The following is a 14,291-nucleotide window of genomic DNA, read 5'->3' on the forward strand; positions in this document are numbered from 1 at the left end:
TATTCAGATGTTGCTGGTTGTCTCACTAATGTTCTTTTTCTGGCACAGGATGCAATCCAGGATCCCACATTGACTCAGTTGTCATATCTCTTTGCTGCTGCTGCTGCTAAGTTGCTTCAGTCGTGTCCGACTCTGTGCGACCCTATAGATGGCAGCCTACCAGGCTCCGCCATCCCTGGGATTCTTCAGGCAAGAACACTGGAGTGGGTTGCCATTTCCTTCTACAAAGGGCTCCTTTAATTTAGAACAACAGCTCCTCAGTCTTTTTTCTTTTAAATCTCTCATAACTTTGACAGTTTTTAAGAGTTTTGGCTAGTTATTTTTGTCCTTCATAACCTTGATACTTCTGAAGAATATTGGCTAATTAATCTTTAGAATGTCCCTCAACTTGAGTTTTTCATGAAGACTTTGAGGTCACACATTTTAGGTGAGAATCTCATACGAGTGATGCTGTGTTGGGCTTCCCTTGTGCCTCAGCTGGTAAAGAATCTGCCTGCAATGCAGGAGACCCTGGTTTGATTCCTGGGTCAGGAAGATCTGCTGGAGAAGGGATAGGCTACCCACTCCAGCATTCTTGGGCTTCCCTTGTGGCTCAACTGGTAAAGAATCTGTCTGCAATGTGGGAGACCTGGGTTCGATCCCTGGGTTGGGAGGATCCCCTGGAGAAGGGAAAGGCTACCCACTCCAGTATTCTGGCCTGGAGAATTCCATGCAATGTATAGTCCATGGGGTCACAAAGAGTCAGACACGACTGAGTGACTTTCATTTTCTTTCTATCACATCAGAAGTCACATGGGATATTGCTCTGTCTCATTACTGGTGATGTTAACTTTGAAAGATGATATGGTAAAGGTGATGTCTGCCAGGTTCCTCCATTGCAAAATTTCTGCTTTCCCTTTTGTAATAAATGAGTATCTTGTGGGGCGGTCACTATTATACCCATCCTCAACCTGGTGGAGGGAGCCTTTCTCCCAGTCCCTCTGGGCTGAGGATTATCTTTTCAGGCTCTGATGGGCCTAAAACTGACCTATCTCCTCAAATTTGGTTCTACTTATGGATCTCCGTTTCCATGATATAAGCCTCATAGATGGTTGGTGGGAATGTAAATTTGTACAGCTTTCGTGGAGGCCCATTTTCCAGTTTCCACAAAAATTTTAAATGTGTATACTCTTTAACTTTACAATTTCACTTAGATAATGAAACACATGTACACAGAAGGCATATGGTGTACTAAGGAGAAGTTAAAGTTAACAAATTTCCCTTTTCTCCATTTTTGATGATAGCCTTTCTGACACGTGGGCTTCCCTGATAGCTCACATGGTAAAGAATCCACCTGCAATGCTGGAGACCCTGGTTCGATTCCTGGGTCAAGAAGAGCCTCTGGAGAAGGGATAGGCTACCCACTCCAGTATTCTTGGACTTCCCTTGCGGCTCACCTGGTAAAGAATCCGCCTGCAACGTGGGAGTCTTGGGTTCAATTTCTGGGTTTGGAAGATCTCCTGGAGAAGGGAAAGGCTACCCACTCCAGTGTTCTGGCCTGGAGAATTCCATAGACTATACAGTCCATGGGGTTGCAAAGAGTTGGACACGACTAAGTGACTTTCACTCATTCTGACATGTGTGGGATGGTATCTCAATGTGGTTTGATTTGCATTTCTCTTGGACTTCCCTGCTGATCCAATGGTTTAGACTCCACACTTCCATTGTAGGGGGCATAGTTTTGATCCTTGGTCACAGAAGTTAGCATGGTACATGCATGTGCACTAAGTTGCTTCAGTCATGAGGTGTGTTCACTCTTTGCAATCATATGGACTGTAGCCCACCAGGCTCCTCTGTCCATGGGATTCTCCAGCTAAGAACACTGGAGTGGGTTGCTGTGCCCTCCTCCAGGGGATCTTCCTGACCCAGGGATCTAATCCATATCTCCTGCAGCTCCTGCATTGCAGGTGGATCTTTACCACATGGTGCAGCATTCCCCACCCCCCAACAATTTGATTTACATTTCCCTGATGATTAATAATGTTAAACATCTTTTCATGTGTCTATTGACTGTCTGTATGTCTTCTTTGGAAAAATGTCTGTCTAGATATGCCCATTTTAAAATCAGATTGTTTGTTTGTATGAGTTGAGTTGTATGAGTTCTTTATATATTTTGGATATTAGCATCTTATCAGGGACCTTCTTGGTGGCACAGTGGATAGGAATCTGCCTGCCAGTGCAGGAGATACAGGTTCAATCCCTGGTCTGGGAAGATTCCACATGTGGTGGAGCAACGAAGCCCATGAACCACAGCTGCTGAGCCTGTGCTCTAGAACCTGTGAGCCACAACTACTGTGCCGCATGCTGCAACTACCGAAGCCCATGCACCTGTAGCCTGTGCTCTGCAACAAGAAAAGCCACCACAATGAGAAACCTGAGTACCACAACAAAGAATAGCCCCACTTGCCAAACTAGAGAAAGTCTGCCTAAAGCAGTGAAGACCCAGTGCAGCCAAAACTAAATCAATAATAATTTTTTAAAAAGGCATTGTATACAAACACACAAATAAAATATATATATATATATATCAGATATATCATTTGCAAATATCTACTCCCAGTTGGTATGGGCTTCCCTGGTGGCTCAGACAGTAAAGAATCCACTTGCAATTCAGGAGACCTGGGTTCAATCCCTGGGTTGGGAAGATCCCCTGGAGGAGGTCATGGCAACCCACTCCAGTATTCTTGCCTGGAGAATCCCCATGGCCAGAGGAGCCTGGCAGGCTACAGTCCATGGGGTCACAAAGAGTTGGACATGACTGAGAGACTAAGCACTGCACAGTTGGTAGATGGCCTTTTCCTTCACTGTGCAAAACCTTTTTAGTTTGATATAGTCCCATTTGTTTATTTTTGCTTATTTTGCCTGAGACATATTGAAAAATGATATTACCAATACGGATGTCAAAGAGCTTATTGCCTGTTTTCTTCTACAAGTTTTATAGTTTTAGGTCTTACATTTAATTCTTTAATCCACTTTGAATTCATTTTTGTGCATAGTTTGAGAGAGTAGTCCAGTTTGATTCTTTTGCATGTGGCTGTTCGGTTTTCCTAACATCATATTAATGAGGTTTTCTTCCCCCATTATATATTCTTGCCTCCTTCAGCATAGATTGTTTGGATTAGTTTCTAGGCTCTATTCAGTTCCCTTGATCTGTGTGTTTGTTTTTGTTCCAGTACCACACTGTTTTGATTACTATAGCTTTGTAGTATAATTTGAAATCATGGAGCATATTACCTTCAGCTTTGTTCTTCTTTCTCAAGGTTATTTTGGCTATTCAGGGTCTTCTGTGCTTCTGTACAAATTTTAGATTTGTTCTAGTTTTGTGAAAAATGTTCTTGGCATTTTGATAAGGATTGCATTGAATCTGTAGCCACTATGGAAAACAGTACAGAGATTCCTCAAAATATTAAAAATATAATTACCATATGATCCAGCAATTCCACTCCTGGGTAGTTATCCAAAGAAAACAAAAACATATCTATCCCTGCATTCATTACAGCATTATTTACAATGGCCAAGATATGAAAGCAACCTAATTCTAAATGAAAGTCACTCAGTCATGTCTGATTCTTTGTGACCACATGGACTATACAGTCCATGGAATTCTCCAGGCCAGAATACTGGAGTGGGTAGCTGTTCCCTTCTCCAGGGGATCTTCCCAACTCAGGGATCGAACCCAAGTCTCCTACATTGCAGGCGATTCTTTACCAGCTGAGCCATGAGGGGAGCCCAGAAAGCAACCTTAGTTTCCACTAATAGATGATGATGTGTGTATGTTTGTATTCCAACAAAATGGAATATTAGTCATAATAAGAATGAAATCTTACCATTTGTGACAACATAGTCCACCTGGATGGTATTATGCTTTGTGAAAGAAGTTAGAGAAAGACAAATACTGTATAATTTCACATATATGTGGAATCTAAAAACAAATGAACAAACATAGCAAAACAGAAGCAGAATTATAGAAACAGAGAGCAAAAAGATGGTTACCAGAGGGGATGGAGGTTGGGAGAGGAAAAAAGTAGGTGAGAGAGATTAAGTACAAACTTCCAGTTGGAAAATAAATGAGTGACAGATATGAAATGAATAGAGTAGGGAATTAGAGTCAATTAGGTAATATCTTTGCATGGTGACAGATGACAACTAGTCTTATCATGGTGATCATTTTGAAATGTATAGACACATCAAATCTCTGAGTAACAGGAGCTAAGACAGTGTAGATCAATGATACTTTGAAAAATCCAAATCACACAAACTCATAAAAAAAGAGATCAGTTGTGTGGGTGGTCAGAGGGGGAACTGGATGAAGGCCGTCAAAATGCACAAACTCCCAATTATAAGATAAATAAGTACTAAGGTTGTAATGTACAAAATGATAAATATAGTTAACACATTAACACTGCTGTATGTTATATATTGTATGAAAGTTGTTCAGAGAGTAAATTCTATGAGTTCTCATTAAGGAAGAATTTTTCTCTATTAATTTTGAATCTATATGAGATTATGGATGTTCACTAAACTTATTGCAATCATCATTTCATGATGTATATATAAGTTAAATCATTATGCTGGGCACCTTAAACTTACACAGTGCTGTATGTCAGTAAATCTGTAAGTAAATAAATTAAATGGATTCTATGTATGCCAGCATGGAATTACCTGCAAGATTTACTGTTGAATAAAGAAAGCAAGTTGCAGAAAAATGTGCACAATACAATCCCATCACGAACCAAAGTACATCTGTGAATCTGTATGCATGTATATTATACACTGTTTTATACATGTCTCTGTCTATATAACTGATATTTAGAAAAAATGCTCAGTCAGCTGCTAAAGGTGCAATCACTGTTACACACAGGAATTAGGATGACAGTGAGGGTACTGATTAACTGGCAACTTTGTGTTAGACATTTCTCATTGTTGAATGATCTGATGTGTCACAGCAAGCGTGGGATATCTTTGGGATGGCAGTAACAACTCCTGTTGCAGCCCCATTCCTCCTTGTCCAGGAAAGGAAACTGAGGCCCAGAGAAAGGGCCTTGCCCAAGTCTAGCTGGGAGGTTAGCAGAGCGGTGAGAAGTAGATGAGAAAGCAAGGCTGGAGGGACCAGAAGTGAGTAGACGACAGCCAGTTGGGGAGACCATGTAGAAAATGTACTGTTAAGGGAGAAAAGGGGCTGGGCTCTGCCTCCGCAAACTCTGAAAGCTCTGTGGTCCTTGAGAAAGTGGAGAGCAGAGTTCTGCGCCCCAGCACAGGACACAGATCCTGAGTATGGTGGAGGTGGCCACAATGCTGACTGAGGAAATGCTGCTGAGGACAGTCTAACTGCAGCTGAGGGTGAAGAGACACAGGGAGTGAGTGCCAGAGAGCAGGCTGGAACAGCCCAGGACCCACTGATTCCACCTTCATTGCCCTTATTTTATGAATGGGGCTGAGAACAGATAAGAAACCTACCCAAGTTCACACTGGACTCCAAAGCCCGTTCCTCACTGTGGATGTGCCTCTAGATATGAAAAGTGCATTTTACTAAGAGTTGATCCCCAAACTAGCGTGTGACGCTTACCTACACTTACCTAGGCCTTGAACATCCTTTAAAAAAATCACACTTAAATTGAGAATTTTTGCAACCAAAATTTGAACATCACTGAACTTGACCAAGAAGGAACAAAAACAGAACAGAAACGAAAAAAGAGGAAGGAAGAGAAAAAATAAGGTATATACAAGTGTTGATATTTTATCTCTGGAATAATTCTGCTTTAACTCTGTTCCCTAGGACCAACGAATAGATGAGTGGAGAATTCTAAACTGTTCCAACCAGTCTGCAAATTTTATTCTTTGTAAATCTAAAATATATTGAAATTTTTGTGTGTTGTGCTGAAGCTTAAATGGGGTGCTAAAGTTTCATGTTTCTGACTGAGATATATATTTAGTTTGAAAACAGATGTTCCAATGATTGGTTTCTCCTAAGGGTGACTACTTGAACCTGAATTTCCAGTTTGCCCTGATAAAGAAGAGAGGATCCTGGAGGGAATTCTTGGGCTGATGGCCTGGACAAAGGTTAGTAGGTGGGAATATGTACTTTTGGGTCAATATTAGTGAAGAAATTTGCTTGAAGGGGCAGAAATACTGATTCAGGATCGATAAGAGGTAAATTCCATTTTGTGGGGCAAGGTTACATTCGAATTTTTAAAAGAGGCAGAGAATTTAATTTTAAATAATTGCTACTCTTGTGGATCTCTAATTTGTTGTGGTTTATCAGAAAAAATGTGTATATGTTGTATCTGAAAACCAAGGGACATATGTGAGCTACCATGGTCATAGGAATTAACTCACCAATTAAGGAATGTTGCTTGTCACCCGTTTCTACAAGACTCAAGTCACTAAATGCCACTTCAGTTATTGACGGATAGCACACTCTGGAAAGAATTCAGGGTGAAGGTCAAGAATGAGGCACTCTGTGGTCTGGGAAAACTGGCAGAACAGGCCCTCAGATAGTTAGATATTTTCAGGAGAAATTTTTATGAACCCAGATTCTTGCATCAGCCCATGGTTAGAAAAGCACTGAAATAATTAGCTGAGATATCTGATCCTTGTGACTGATAGCAACCTTCTGCAGAGATGTGTGCCTGATTGCACATACTCCTCCAAAATCACATACCTCTTCAGAGCAGTTCTTCAAGGCAGTCTGAGGGGCTGTCTCCTGGGTTGTAGTTCTCATTAAGACACTGAATAATCTCAGCTCACAGGTCTTATGTTGTATATGGATATTAGTTAAGCTGAAAAACAAAACAAAACACCGTTGAGAACTGGCCTGGAAGTTAGGACAAGGTAGCTATTTCCCAGCTCTGCTGCTCTTTGCTGTGTGTGCTTGGGTGGTTAGCTCACCCCCTCTGGGTGTTAGGGTCCGCTTTTGCAAAATGCAGTGATGGTGAAAGGAACTCCAGTGGTGGCAGCCCCTTCCTGCTCGCATCACAAGACTTAGGAAAGCAACCTTGTCGGCAGGCTAGCTGGCTGCATCCCATGCTCAGTTGTTCACTTTGGAGGAAGATGTAGCTGGAGGCAGTCACATCGCCTTGTACTCAAGAGCCCAGGCCAGAGGAAGGCATGCCCATCCTGGCTGCATCAGGGGCTGGAGGCAGAACTGGGTGATGGTTAAGAGCTGGGGGAGTCAGAGTAACATGGTTTCCAGTCTTAGTTCTGTCTCTTTCTAGGTGAGAGATCTCTGGTAACTTGCTGTCTCTGACCTGAGTGTCAAATGCGGATGTTAATAGTAACTATGTCCTCTTGGAAGTTGTTGAGAGAATCAGATGAGATGTGTATAAATGCCTAGAATAGTGCTGGGCACATATTATATATACAATCAATGGTAACTATTATTTGATTTTTAAAATAATTTTAAAAAATCTATTTATATATATTTGGCCATGTCAGGTCTCAGTTGTGGCACACAGACTCTCTAGTTGTGATATGCAGTTGCAGCCCTCGGGCTCTCTGGTTGTGTTGCTTGCACTCCAGAATGCATGGGCTCAGTAGCTGTGGCATGTGTCGCTCTGTGGCATGTGGGATCTTAGTTCCCTAACCAGGGATCTAACCTATGTCCCCTGCATTGCGAGGCAGATTCTTAACCATTGGGCCACCAAGGAAGTCCCTATTTCTGTTGTTTTTACTACTCAAAATCAAATCTTAACTTCTTAACTAATATAGAAATTCTTGGCTTGGCATGCTGGACAAGTGGCTATCCTCACTCTTCTTGAATACTTCCAGTGAAAGGAAACTCACTATTCCCAGTAAATCATTTCACTAACCAATAGTGCTTCTGGGATTTCATGGAATTTTAAAGCTGAACGCTTATGTAAATCTCAGGTTTAACTGCCTCATGAAGAAACCCAAGTTCAAGAGGTAAAAGGTTTGCTCAAGGCTGTGTGGCTAGTTAGGTGGCAGAGGCGCCTTTCTTCCAGTCTTATTTACTATGTCCATTTTCCTTAGTGCATTTGAGCTCTTTGGTACTGTATCCACCCGTGCCCCCCACTCTCCCCAGAGAACAATTCCTGGAGGCCCCAGGCTGTCTGCTGAGTCTTTTTGGATCCCAGACAATGATTCACTAACTCATCCCTGGACCCAGGGATGAAAACCTCTATTTTAGAACTTCTAAATGAAGAAGGCTGAGTTTTCCTTGCTACTTTTTAGGAGGCAATCCCCTCCCTCCACTCAAGTGTCACAGGGATGATTCAGCTTCACCCCATTCCTAGACACAGCCCTTTCCGCTGCCCAGCTCTCACTAGTTCCCCTGGTCTCTTAACCTCCATCCTGATACTATTTAAAAAACGCCTGGTTTCACAGGCCCTGAAGGCCAGTGTCCATTTCCCTACCTGCTCCACCTAGTCTGGCAGTATCTTCACACCAGACGTGGTACTTCTGGGGATAGTTACAGTTGACAAGGATTTGGATCTATTTTTGCCACGGTGATTATAGAAAAATAGCATGTGTACCTGCTCAGGCGAGCGGTTGGGCCACCCCCAGAAGCCCTCAGTGCCACTGACTTGACCTTGGATGTTGCTCCGTAGCCACATCAACCCTTCCGCCCAGCTCACTGGCTCTGTGCTCCTGAGCTGGCCTTCCCCCTCCACCTCTTGAATTTACTTCTTATGATGAGAAATCAGAAAGCATCATTGCAATCTTTACAAGGCCCAAGCTTCAGTGGTTTCAGAGAAGGCCTCTCTAACCAGTTCCTGGTTAGACTCATGTTCAGATGGAAAACGTATTTTCCTTCTAGATGCCAATTCAAAGGGACGTTTTGAAGCAGCAGAGAGTGATATGGCAATTCTAACATATCTGGTGGTTAGCCAGCAAGACCAGATTTCATGCAAAACTTGCCTCTGAGGCAGGGGTGACGTCCCCCTTTTCTACCTGGAGCACTTGTACATCTGAAGACAGCAGAGATTGATCCCCTAAAAAGTTCTTTGAGTCTCTAATCCTTTTTATTTATTTTTGGCTGTGCTGGGTCTTAATTGCTGCACGTGGACTTTTTCTCTAGTTGTGGAGAGCGAGGGCTCCTTTCTAGTTGTGGTGCGTGGCCTTCTTATTGCAGGGGCTTCTCTTGTTGTGGAGAATGGGCTCTTGGGTACATGGGCTCAGTAGTTGCTGCTCTTGGGCTCCAGCATGCAGGCTCAGTAGTCCTGGCACACGGGCTTAGTTGCCCTGTGGCATGTAGGATCTTGCTGGCTCAGGGATCGAACCTGTGTCTCCTGTATTGCAAGGCAGATTTTTAAACACTGGACTATGAGGGAAGCCAGAGACTCTAATCCTGTTAATAGTTTTGTATATGAAAACAAAACTATTAAAAGGATTTAATGGTAGACTAGCTTCTGTGGTAGCTCAGAGGGTAAGGAATCTGCCTGCAATGCAGGACATCTGGGTTTGATCCCTGGGTCAGGAAGATCCCCTGGCAAAGGGAATGGCAACCCACTCCAGTATTCTTGCCTGGAAAATCCAATGGACAGAGGAGCCTGGTGGGTTATAGTCCATAGTGTTGCAAAGAGTTGGACACAACTGAGCGACTAGCACACACACATATGTGGTAGATTGTTTCCTTCAATGTTTTTCATTTGGGCTGTGATCTAATCTGCAGTATAGCTTTTATCTGTAGTAGCTTTGCCAGAAGTGGGTTGCAAAGAGAGTTTGTATTTGCTTGTGCCAGAGATCCCAGGGATATATCACTCAATCAGGGTCATTTGCAGTTTTCTGAATTGTGATTTCCTGAACTGTGTGGTTAGGATTTTGGGAGGAGAGATATCTTCCCTGTTTGAGCCTAGGCTGATCGAGATGGGTTTTGTTATTGAGTGAATATTTTACAAATTTCCATTTGCATTATTCTTTCATGATAATTCAAACTCACACTTTCTGATTATTTAGGCCAATCCTACCACATCACCTTGGGGCCTAGCAGAGTATCAGCTCAGATGTTTAGTCTTGTTTTGTCACTTAAGCTTACTTTGTTTTTTGCCTCTGGAAGTCAGTTACTTCATTGAAAGCTCATCCATGCATTTAAAAGATTCTTGTTACAGTTTGTCTGGATATTTAGTGGAAGGATTGTAGAATTATGTATTCTGTTAAACACCAAGAACCAAGAATCCCCTAATATCCTTATAAATACTCTCTTCTGTTTTAAAAGGCAATATGGATTGCTTGCTTGAGGTAGAAAGCAAGTAATTTCTACACAAGGATTTAGATGATGGAGTCCATTTTAAATAAGTATTTCACAGAGCAATGTATTTCACCATGAATACACTATCGTTGCATCTATAATTTACCAATTACAAACCAATTGGTTTGTAACCAGTAGGCTACAAACACACATGTAACAAACATAGGTTTCGGAGTCACGGGGATCTTGGTTTGATTCCTGGTTCTGCCACTCACTAGCTCTGATTGTTAACAAGCCACTGAATTTCATTAGGCCTCAGTTTTGTAACTGGAAATATGGGCTGGCAGGACAAACCTCTTAGGGGTTAAAGTGAGGATTAAGTGAAAGAATGCCAACAAGGCTCTAAGCATAATGCCTGGCCACCAGTGACTGTTCAATGAATGTTTCTCTTATTGTTATTAACATAGAAGTCATTCTGTGGGATTCCTGCCAATTCAAAGGATATAATGGGATTACACAAGGAATGCCTGTCTCTGGCCTACCGTGTGTGTGTGTGTGTGTGTGTGTTTAATACATACATTATTGTAAGTTTTACTGATATTAATCATGTATATTTACAAAATAAATTTACAGATAGTATAAAATACACAGTTGTCTTTCCTACAAATCCAATATAGTTGATTTTCCTCCCAGGATGCTCTTGAATCCATAGTCAAACTATGGGTGCATTTCAACCTTGATTTGACAAATGAAGTTGCATCTCAGTCTGCTCTTTTCCCGATAAATGGATTGTCTTACATATGATAAGATCTACTGATAAATTCACTCTTGTACAAACTATGTTTATTGAACTAAATCTGCTTTCATCCTGGGCTCTAGTCATTCAGACTTTGAAGTTTAATCTGCATTATTAATATTTTTTCCTTGACTTTCTTAAATCTAGATAAGCAACAAAATAATAAATCAACCAATATAGCATTCGTCAATTTCCTTAGTGTACATGTTGTAGCCACGCGTTCCGGGAAACAAACTCAGAAGGACAATGCAGATTGTGGAGCGCAGTTTATTACACCGGGGGGCCCAAGGCAGAGTCTCCTCTTAGCCAAGGACCTCGACCAGCATTTGTGAAAATCTTTTATACTCCATGTGTACATGTCCGAACCCACCACCCCAAATTCCTTGAGACTTACATCAACCAAGGAAAATACAATCCCAATAACCTCATCATTCACATGCTATGTGCTCATGTGCCCAAACAAACAATTAGCCAATAGTAAATAAACCCAAGGTTACACTCTGATAGATACAGAAAAATTTATGGCCTGTCTGGAGGAAGGGGTGATTAGTGTATGTTTTCTCTTAGGTGACGAGTAACCTAGATACAATCTTCAAGGTTCCCCGGTCTGGAGGGGGTCTTATCCTTCTGTTGTTGTTTTCATAGGCACTAAACACAGAATTCAGAGTCCATTGGAAAGGTGGCTGAGCATGATCAGCATGAACAGGCCTAAGATGGAGTCCAGGCCCTATGAATTCCTTCTTCATTCCCCCCTCCTGATGCTCTTAACTCATATTATGAGCATCATTCATAGGGATATATTGCACCCTGGCTCTCTGACTGCCAATTTGGGAGAATGACATCAACCTTCGGGTTACAAAGTTCATAATACATTGTAAAATTCAGGGTCCACAAAGCAGAACTATCAAGGCAACTATAACAGTGGTAAATACAGTTTTCCACCAATCGCCCTTCACCCAAGATAGGACCGAAGTCCAGAAAGGAATGTTTTCATTTGACATTGCTTTTACCTGGTTTTTCTTGTCATCTAAAGCAGTCGATACATTACCAGGTAAGTCAGGAATGTATACACAACATTCAACCTTAATTATAGCACAGGTCCCTCCTTGAGCAGCTGTGAGTATGTCCAAAGCCATTCTATTATGAATTACTGCTTTTCTCATTTGGATTTGCTCTTCTTTTAAGGCTTGGATGGCTTTTGTTCTATCTAGGAGGGCCTGTTTTGTGAAATTAGTCAAGGCCTCTACTTTAATCATGATATCTGTTGTCTCTATAGAGGATATGAATAAGGCAGCAACATACTCATATCATTGAAACACTGATCTTGTCCACCTAGCATGTAAATAAGGTAGATTTACCAGGGCTTGTTGTAGGTTAGGCTTTTATTACACTGGCATTTATATCAAATGTAACCCCATGAACCAAGTCTATTGACTGTAGGTCTTACACCAAGAGAGCAAGGAGAGGTTATGATTCACAAGAGAGAGGAAAGTCTCTTTTTGTCATCCCAGAAAAGAGCAGAGTAGTTTAAAATCTCCTTGACAGAGTGGTGACTCCCACCAAGGAAGTCCCTCCATCACTGACAGAGGCATAGCCCTACATACCCAGCAGTTGGAAGTGTTGGGGAAGTCTGCTAGAAATGTGCCCATGAGATAAAAACATTGTCCTGAGTTGAAACGGAAGTTAAATTCAAAATCACGTTGATGAAGCCAAGCAGCAGGAGTTGATTGTGCGGCTTCATCCTGAAGGGGCTCATCCAGGATCTTCTTTTCCTTCTTCATAAGGATGGTCTTAGTCTCTCGAGGGTCAGTGGGGTCCCTCTGTGCAGTCCACTCAGCGTTTTTTGGGTCTGTGTGGTACGTTTTCTTCACCCATGTATGATGGATCCAAGGGACAATACCTGCAACTTTGACTGCAGTAGGGGTAGTTAGAATAACATAAGGGCCCTTTCACCAAGGGGCTGGCAAATCATGTTTCCAATCTTTGACCCATACTTGGTCACCAAGCGTAAACTCATGAATCTGTTCCCCAAGGGGGAACGGTACCCTTTCTTGTACAAACTTAGCCGATTTATTACCTTACCCAGTTCCATCTGCTGTGAAATCCTATCCCCCCTTAGTAAAGTAAAGTAAAAGTCACTCAGTCATGTCCGACTCTTTGCGACCCCGTGGACTATAGCCTATCAGGCTCCACCGTCCATGGGATTCTCCAGGTAAGGATACTGGAGTGGGTTGCCATTTCCTTCTCCAGGGGAGAAGCTACTGCTGCTGCTAAGTCACTTCAGTCGTGTCCGACTCTGTGCGACCCCAGAGACAGTAGCCAATCAGGCTCCCCCATCCCTGGAATTCTCCAGGCAAGAACACTGGAGTGGGTTGCCATTTCCTTCTCCAATGCATGAAAGTGAAAAGTGAAAGTGAAGTCGCTCAGTCGTGTCTGACTCTTCGAGACCCCATGGACTGCAGCCTACCAGGCTCCTCCACCCATGGGATTTTTCAGGCAAGAGTACTGGAGTGGGGTGCCATTGCCTTCCTGAGGCAAATTTGTTAACACCTGTTTTATTATGGGAGGGGGCCTCCCACACACAATTTAATATGGAGAATAGCCTTGGGACCATGGGGGTCATCCTGAGTCTGAGCAGAGCCGTTGGAAGCAAGTCCACCCAGGAGCACTCAGTCTCTAAGATCCACTTGGAGAGTCTCTTTAATGTCCAGTTGGCTCATTCCACCATCTCAGAACCTGGGGCCTATATGCAGTGTGCAGTTTCCATTTGATGTTTAAAGTTTTGCTTACTTGTTGTACTAAATCAGCTACAAAAGCCGGGTCATTGTCTGAACCAATGCTGGTAGGAAGTCCAAATCTGGGAACTATTTCCCTAAGCAGGCACCGGGCTACTTGTGATGCTCCTTCAGTCCAGGTAGGAAAAGCTTCTACCCATCCTGAGAACGCATATACCATGACCAGCAGGTAACAGTAGTGTTGGTGAGGTTTCATTTCAGTGAAGTCCATTCCCAGGTGTTCAAAGGGCAGCGTGCCTTTCAGCTGAATACCGGAGGTTTTTGTCTGAATATCCGAGAGGCAGCGTTAACCTGTGAGCGGGCAGCATGGCCTAGGTGCGTCACTTGGTGTGTTTGGCTTACCAGATTGTGTGCCAGCTCCTCCGGTTCTGATAATTTACCACTTGGCAATTCCCACCATCCCTTTTCAGTCCTGATGGCCCCTTCCGCTTTGGCTACCCTGACAGCCATTGTCCTTGTTTTATCAGGCTAGTGCCATAAGTATATAGGACCCAACTAGGGTCTGGAACCTTGT

The 14,291-nt window shown here is 42.7% G+C and overlaps 1 long non-coding RNA gene across 1 annotated transcript in view; it reads left to right on the plus strand.

The window, feature by feature from the left end:
- The window catches only part of LOC123333453, a 40,434-nt gene that overhangs the window by 4,586 nt on the left and 21,557 nt on the right, over positions 1-14,291 (plus strand). The window contains exon 2 of the long non-coding RNA XR_006550869.2: positions 6,011-6,099. This is a non-coding gene — a long non-coding RNA (uncharacterized LOC123333453). The remainder of the gene's footprint in view (positions 1-6,010; positions 6,100-14,291) is intronic.

Source organism: Bubalus bubalis, chromosome 4, assembly GCF_019923935.1.
Source record: "Bubalus bubalis isolate 160015118507 breed Murrah chromosome 4, NDDB_SH_1, whole genome shotgun sequence".
Classification (NCBI taxonomy): domain Eukaryota; kingdom Metazoa; phylum Chordata; class Mammalia; order Artiodactyla; family Bovidae; genus Bubalus; species Bubalus bubalis.